This window comes from Diuraphis noxia, unplaced genomic scaffold (assembly GCF_037042655.1).
Source record: "Diuraphis noxia isolate RWA-SAM2 unplaced genomic scaffold, SU_Dnox_SAM2 contig0006, whole genome shotgun sequence".
Taxonomy (NCBI): domain Eukaryota; kingdom Metazoa; phylum Arthropoda; class Insecta; order Hemiptera; family Aphididae; genus Diuraphis; species Diuraphis noxia.
The window spans coordinates 2587128-2596550 of record NW_028301716.1 but is presented as its reverse complement, the minus strand read 5'-3'; positions in this window follow the sequence as shown (position 1 = coordinate 2596550).

The following is a 9423-nucleotide window of genomic DNA, read 5'->3' as shown; positions in this document are numbered from 1 at the left end:
CGGATTGTAGCCGATCGCTTATAGCGCTTTTATGTGACTGAACAGCTTGTCGACGAACTGCCTCAACTTTTCTGACGATTCCTCTGTTATGTGTTCTAAGTCAAAAATCGCTTTTGTGTGTGCTTGTACCATAATTCGTTTGTTGTTAAACCGCTCGTTTAAACAATCCCATGCAATTTTATAATTTATTGCGGATGTCTCGAAGCATTTTACAACTTCGGCTGCGTCTCCAGACAGTGCAGCCTTAAGGTAGAAAAACTTTTGAACTTCGGTTAACGCATCATTTGAGTGAATAAGTACAGTGAACATATCGTTAAACGTTGACCACTCTTTATAATTTCCACTAAACTCTGGTACGTTTAGTGCTGCTAACTTGACAATTGACGCTTGATGACTGCTGGCTGTACTTCCCGGTAGTTCACTGTTGCTTAAGTTTTGGATCACGTTATGACCGGCTTTATTTAACATTTTTTCGCTGTTTGCAATAGCTTGGAAATACAAATCTTCGAATTCAAATCGATAGTTTTCTTCTGCCGCGGTAGCTGCTTCATTGGTGGTTTTGACTTCTATAGCGGACTGTATATTTTGAAAACATCCCGAGTAGCATTTTCAGCGTTTAGAGTCGGTTTCTTTTAACTGTCAATTTTCAACGGTTTAAACACGGTGTATGAACCGTGTTTTGGTTTAGTTTTTAAGCTTAAAATTAAATTATGGTTCATGGTCAGTGTATGCAGACATTGAACGGCGCAGTAAATGTGCAAATGCACCGATGGAAATTAAACAGTTCAGTGAGCGTGTTTTAACACTTTTAACATCGTGGAATAGTTCACAGAATGTTTTCGAACACGGTTATTCTAAAAATAGTATACACGGTTCAGCGTCGGTGTTACCGACATTGAACAGTGCAGTAAATGTGCAAATGCACCTATGGAAATTAATGACAGTTCAGTGAGCGTGTTTTAACACTTTAAACATCGTGGATTAGTTCATAGAATGTTCTTGAGCACGGTGTAAACACGGTTATTTAAAACTTTATAGACACTGTTCAGAGTCGGTGTTTCCGACTCTGAATGATATTTTTATGTTCATCGCTTAAATGCGCTTGCGCAAGCTATAATACCGATCGTATAGTATAAATATATATGCATGATTTTTGTGTTGATCATTGTTTATGCCATGTGGTCATCATATATTTACATTTTACTTTAATCGTTAGCACATAACCTAAAACAAATTAATTGTTATATTACAAATTGTAATTGAAAGTGTTAAAGTGCGTCAATATTTCTAAATAGTCTGTTTTAAACTATTAAAATATTAAATTGCATACAACTGTTCACCGATTCAAAGAGTCAATGTTCAACGGTTCAATGTTATATAAATTGTGAACTTTATATTTTTATTTTAAGGTCCTGCAACAGAGCTGGCGTGCTTATAATATTGAACGGGTTTTTCTTATCAATATTATAGTGATTATATCTTCGTAATAATTTTAATGTGTTTTATTGTGAGTGTTTGGAGACATTTATAATTTTAATTTTAAATAAATAACTACATGTTCCAATTACAATTGACATGTAAACAAATAACTATTAAAGTACGTAATCTTTAGAACAAAAATTGGATACGAATCCATATGGAATATTAATACGCGTTATGGTACACATCGGCCGATGTGATATATTTCGTTAGTGTTGTAAGCCCGGTTGAATCCGTACTTACAGAGTTCGTGGTTTGCCGTTTGTCAGGGTTTAGCCAACTAGTACTTTCGAACTGAGACGTTTATTACAACGTTGGTTAGGTTACCCTTAAATAACTCACACTTAACTGTTAGTTCTAACTACTGGTTTTTTATTGTACACGTTATAATAAACAAATCAAATTATAGACAATCTCGTAGCTCTACGTAATACAGACTGACGGTCGTGTGAACCCATACGTCCGCTCACACCCAATATGCTGAGTGAGCATAACCGTGCGGCGCGTGCAGGGGTTCACAACACCCCCGGGGCTAAACGAAAGCCCTATTGTCCTATGGGCTTCCTATTTTTAAATTATTTCGGGCAATAGGCTTTTCGCCATTACGCCTGTTTTTGTGCAAGCTATAGGCTCTGCCTCTGTATTGGTGCTTGCTGTTGAAGATAAGACGTTAGGACTTCCGGTGCCCCCGGGTTTCCACTTATTTTTTAATGTACTTAATTTTCTATACAATGAATATAATATAACTAATATAATTAGAATTATTATTATTACAATTATAATCACCGTTGTCGTGGTATAAGTGTGCCTTTGTTGATTATTATTACTATTTAGCTCGGCGTTTATCTGTTCCTGTAAGGATTTTAAATCTTCCGCGTCCCTAGCTAAATTCTTAAAATTATACTGAATGCCCTTATTATTCGAGATATGTCGTCTTTCAACGCTTCCGATATTATTAAAATTAATTGGAATTACATCTAAAGGAATATAAGGGAAAAAATCAATGAAGACTTTTGATTTAAATTTTCGCGTGGGAATCAGTATGGTATTTTTTGTGTATATTTTACATTTGGGGTTGATACTTATTTTCCCTATGTTGTTTAATGTTACTCTTATAGGTTGTATTTCGTTTTCGCATGGTATTGTAATGGCTTCGTTTTGAACTACGAACAGCCATGTATTTTCACCTGCTAGTCTGTGCCAGACTGTAGGTTTCGAAAGGAGAATTTTTTTATTGCAATTACTGGGTATACTAGGTGGACTATTAAAAAGATTTTGTTCACAATTTTGCAATTGGTCATTGACATCGATGGGGTGTTCGTTTGGACAAACAAAAGCGTTTTCCATAACTATACATCTTGTCAGCTGATGTTCCCCGAATGAAATAAAATTCTTTTGCGTTTTGTCCACTGCTAAGTACGTTGATTCCGCTTCGATTATAATCACTTGTTCCTGGGTCAACTGCATAGGTAGTGGTATGACTTCATAGATCATAAATCTCATTCCATTTGTGACGGGAATTTCGATAGAAAAAATTAATGTGTCATCCACACTTATCACTGTAACCGTAGCTATTTTGAAAAAATCTGATATACTATTGGTAGTTAATTCTAACGGAAATTCGGAATTTGGCGGTAATTTGCTTTTAATATCACTCATTTGTTGTGTGATGGTTTTCGGACTCATTATACTACTGTGGATATGTCCGAGCGTTGCATAATTAATAATGTCTACCAAATTTTCTACCTTTATCGATAGAAGGTTGATTGTGAGTATAAGGTTTGATTGCATCTCCGTTATCGGAATCGCTTCGATTATAATCACTTGTTCCTGGGTCAACTGCATAGGTAGTGGTATGACTTCATAGATCATAAATCTCATTCCATTTGTGACGGGAATTTATAACCGTGCGGTGCGTGCAGGGGTTCACAACATTAGTACCTACACTGCACGTTTGCACCGATACGTGACGATACACTCCGACCGAAAATCTAGTATAAACACGGCTTGTTATTGTACAATAAAACATATAACGCCGACCGCCCGACCGTCGTAATGCCGAACTGCCGTAGCCATTCAACATTCAGTGTTCACGTTCACCGTTTCTGCCGTTCGTTTTAATTTTGTCAACACGTGTACACGCGCGGTATAATCATGTAAGTATTTTAAAATGTATAATATACAATAATATTAGTAATTATAGTTGGTAATTTATTAATATTACACTTTTATTTATTATGATTGTAATATATATGTAAGCAAATAAATGTAAAATACAATTTGAATATTCACTTGGTGATCTCTACAGTTACCTACTTATCCTTTTACAACCAAAGCGACAGAGCGTTGGATATTTACTCAGAATATAATTTTATGTTTTAATAATTAATTATTAATATTAGTAATTAATTGAATAATATTTATCTAATCGTAATAATAGCGTAGATAATATAAACCAAAATATTTGCTTTAAATTAAATAGTTAGATACGTTATACTGGTTATAGTACTTAAATTACAGATAACAATACAGACATTGTAAAAAACAAAACTTTATTTATTTTAACATTTTGTAATATATACGAGGTGCATTCTTTTCCTAGTGAACAAACTATATTATTCACGTTTTATAACATAATAAATTACATAGGTATTTTAGTTAAAAATAATAAATATTTTATTTTAATAACTGATTATTTTTGAAATAAATTACAATAAATAATGTTATATTTAAGTTCTAATAACGGTCTAATAATGAACTTTGAACTAAATGAGCACTGTCCTAACTTAAACTGATACACGGTTACAGAACGTTCAACCATTGAACTTTCAAACCGGTCAAAATTTGTACCATTAAACCATTGCAGCACTCGGTTCACGCCGGGTTAAAATTTGGTATTCAAAATGATCAACGTTCGGTGCTAGGAACCAATATTGAACTGAGTGCAGCACCCCGATCTCAATGTGATTTGAACTGTGTGGGTACTTGAATTGTTACTCGGATAAATAGCATAAATACCTACGTTATAAAACATACATACATTACATTGCTTCTTATACCTACCACAGAATATATAAATATGTGTTAAATATAATAAATTAGGTACCTATACCTACCTATAATATTGAATATATTATGATTTTTATTATTTTATTATGAATTTAGCACCATGGTGTATAACAGTATAAGTGAATGAACTATTAAGGATGGCTTAACATTAGAATTTATATAATATATTATCATTGGCATAGTTAATATTAAACTTAAACATGCATATTAAGTGAAATATTAATTTTCTGATTTTCAAATATAAAATCAGTTTCTCCTAGTAAAGTATAACACCTCATTGTTGAATTAATAAACTTATATATGCCATAGTAAAATTATAGATGCTAAGTTTCTTTTTCATTTACTTATTTTGTTAGAAATGTTATTAGATAATATACAATAAATTATACACATTTTAACATAATTTACACTTTTATAAATATTAAATTGTAGAATAATACCAATGACTACTGATGACTTAAATTAATAAAATAGTAATTCAGTTACATATGTAAGTAGGTGTATCATGTATGTAACTATAATAGAAGTTAAATACATACATGTATTTATTTATATATTTGAATATAATATTATTATGTACCTATAATATGTATAGTAGGTATTTTATACTAGTACTATTATAGTCTTATAGTTATAGTTTTTTTTTAATTTTCATAATTATGTAATAATAAGTGTTATTTAAAATTTTTAAATAATAACAATATTTCAAACTTATAAATATAATCAATTAAAAAGAATTGTTTATAACAAACTATTAGTTGTAATTTTTAAATTAAATTAAATATTACTTTACATAATATTATTGTATAGCATATAAAATCAAATAAATCTAAGTCTGAACGACTAAGTTATCATTAAAAGCCTATAAATACTCATATGTGTTCAGATTGTTACCTAAAATTGTACAATTTTATTGAAATAACAGAAATAACATGATCTTATGAACTGATAGTAATATGTAAAAACAAATAGGTCTAAAACTACTAGATATCGTCGTAGAAAACAAGCGGCCCTTTCTATTGCAGCACTATTTTCATCTAGTAGTGAAAATGATGAAGAAGATAATGCATTGCCTTTATATGTAAAAAGAATTGTACCAGTACACAGTGAAGCAATAAATTTGGAAACTACTTCATTAAAAAATGAAAATCATGAATTAAATAATAGTTACAATACAAATTCATCTATGGAACCCTCTGAATCAAGTACTTCTAGTGTGGATTCCTATGAAGACCCACCATTGCAATCAAACGAAAGCCTTGAGGTCTCAATTGCAAGTTGGGCTATCCGCCACAGCATTACTCACTCAGCTTTAAATGATCTGTTAATAACTTTATCTAATTGTCCTCAATTAAAACATTTGCCTAAAGATGCCAGAACTTTATTGAAAACTCCAACTACTACAATAGTAAAAGAAATCAAGGGTGGAATTTATCATCACTTTGGTATTAATCAAGAAATTGAACACATGATGAAACTTAAATATAAGCTCCCATGTACATTAGAACTGATGGTTGGAATAGATGGCTTGCCAATTTCAAAAAATCCACCAAGTCAGTTATGGCCTATGTTGAAGCGTACATTTTTGTTTTATATATATATATAGAATATTATTATTGTCAATCGGATTTTGTCGCCTATTATCGCTCGCTAAAAGCGTATTATCTTATATTGTATTATTATATCTAATCGTACCACTGTCAGTACGCGTTCAACTGTCCATCGCCACACAAATAAAGAAATGAAATACCTATTGATAAGGGACAGAGGCACCTGATAGGAGGAACACGTGAAAAGCAGTTATAAACATAAATATAAAAAATATATAAATTAATATATAAATATTATAAAACACTTAAGGGTAGAGAGTAATCACCAAGTATGAAACATTCATCACAGTCCCTATAATATTACATAATTTCTTTTGCAATGATGTGGCAAATAATTATTAATTTTATTATGAAACATAAAAATACATAAAAATGATGTTTTCGTCCTGGGATCGAACGTCAGCGTTCTTTGCGTGACGCCATAAAGATAATGCTGATTAATTATTTGCCACATCATTGCAAAGAAAATTATGTAAAGTAGGAACAGTGAGAAATATTATTGCGTGAACATTTACAATTGTGCATCGGTACAAGGTTCAATTGGAGTTGTAAATTAGTCGTCCTCGAGACCAGGGAAATCATATAACATTTTAACTATGGGGAAAAGAGTGGCCCCCTTAAAGACAAACGCCTTAGGGGTGAATGTGAACATAAAGCCCGCGGGGTAATACGCGTACTGAGGTGTACAAACGTGCCAAAAAAACAGGTGCCATAATATGCGTAAAAAACCTGGAATAAACGCTGAAAAAAATAAAAACGCTACGCAGTCGTAAGAGGGGTGCTGCAATAATATAACTTAAAAAAGCGAATTAGAAAGCTAGGGGGTGAGTGCAGGGGTGGAACATGCGGTGGGCAGCGCACTGTATTACAGCGATATCAAAATACCGAAAAAAATTACTTGAAAACACGCTAAAAGAAAATTTAAAAACGCTATATGGTTGTAAGGGAGGTGCTAATGAATAATAAACCGCTAAAATAAACGAATAAGCACTCTAGGGTTTAAGTCATTTTTTTAAGCATATAAAGGGCCGCTTTCATGAGTGCGTATTTATGCCAGGCGCGCGTCAAACGTTTACGCTCGTGCGTTTCGCTTTTTTATTCGGTTTTTTAAGCGTTTTATTATTATGCAGCACCTCTTTATCAACAGTATAGTTTTTTAAATTTTTTTTTAAGTAGTTTTTTGTAAGCGTATAAAGGGCCGCTTTCATGAGTGCGTATTTATGCCAGGCGCGCGTCAAACGTTTACGCTTGTGAGTTTCGCTTTTTTATTAGGTTTTTTAAGCGTTTTATAATTGTTCAGCACCCCAATTCTTCTATATAGCTATATGAGGTTCGGGCAGCAAAATTTTCGAATCTTGATAGAGAACTCCCAACGTTTGGAAAATATAATTTAAAAAAAAATATAATAAATTGGCACGCGGAAACACAGTCATCAGACGGTTCCGGACGAGAGAAAGCCAAGCCCGAAGATGGCGTCCGGATAGGATGAATACTCGCCGTCAACCCGGCACTTCTCTCGAAACAGACCGTCCCGGGCGGTCTTTCCTGGCGAATATCCTTAGGTCCGCCGATTATCGAAACCACGCGCTCGTCCCCGACGATCGGACATCCACGTTAAACCACGGTCCCCGAACGATAACCGCGTCAAGCCGAAAATTCTCTGCAGTTTAGACCGCCGGGGACGGTCTCTTATCAACCGCTCAAGCCGGTGATAAGCGCGAACCATTCAATCCCGGTTCGAGACGCGATCCTGACCGTTTGAAACGGTCTATTTCGTCGAGAAAGTAGGTATTGAGGTGTGCACGGTAAATTTCTGAAAGTCCTGGCTGTCCCCGGGCCGCCTGCACGGTACTGATGGATTCGAACGACTAGCGCTCGAACTATTTGTTACCGCTCTAACTTCTTAAATAATGGTCGCAGAGCTTCGGCACATGACGTCATTTACGTTTATTTTGTCGAGATCATTATCCAGTTAAATTTTAAGACCGATCGTACCAGCACCACGAATGTTGGACATCGCAATCGTACAGACCGTCTGGGACGGTCAGTCGTAGGGAAGTAGAGGATTGAAGCTGAAAAAAACGTTCGATCCGAACCCCGTCTTCGGGCTTGACTTTTCATCCGCCGGCCCGTGGGGAATGCGTCAAACAAAGTTTAAAATGCGAATACACGATACGCGTGATTTCGAATTTTCTAAGGGAAAATCCCAGTAAACAATTGGCCATTATAAATATTTTCCCAATAATTGTTAATGGTTAATTTTCAAATATTAAACAATAAATGTTTATACAAATATAAACAAATATTGGTTATTGAATATTGAGCGAGAATTGTTGTACTAACAATTGTGTATCAATTGAATAATATAGGACATATTAATATTTGGTTGTTAACTTTCTAACATCTATAAACAATCATTATGTAAATAATATTTAAAGATAAGTTTTTATCAATCATTTGTGTAGTAATTAAATAAAAGGAACACACAAATGTTTTGTTTAAACGTTTGTTCAACTATGAACAATCATTGGTTATTAAGTGTTGTAATAGGAATTATAATTATAATATAATAAATAACCTTTTACTTATATACTACAATAGTAGTATATACAAATATAGTATATATACAATAGTAGTATTATAATATTATATAATATACTACTTTTATATTATATTACCTATAAAATATATACTAATAACTAATTAACTGATAGTATAATAATTATAATATAATTAATCTATTTGGTTAATAATTGAATTCAAGTATTTGTAATTGTAATAGATTAATATGTTGGCAGCCGAACTAAAATATATACTTATAAACTTAGTAGGTATAGGTACGTACTACTCCAATACTACATTACTCATTACTCACGAATGCTGCGAGTTGTACTCCCGGAGCAATAGCTGTTATCAAAGAAAGATTTTAAATAACAACAAAAACATATCACATACACAATCAGTAGAAAATACAAATGCTAAAAAAAGAAAATAGCTCCTCAAGTTCACCTATATTCAATGAAAAAACGAATACAAAATAATACCACAGACTATATGAAAACAGATAGATCACTCCGAATGTAAACAAAAACTATGAATATTATCACCGCGACGAAATCAGTGTGACCACAATACAGGCATAAAATTTCGTTTGGTACACGTAAAAAATGTCCCGATTCATACCTGGCGCCAACATTGAAATTTGTATTATAACTACCCTCTCTATCCTTGCATTATTTATGTTCAGGTACCCTGACCTTTTACA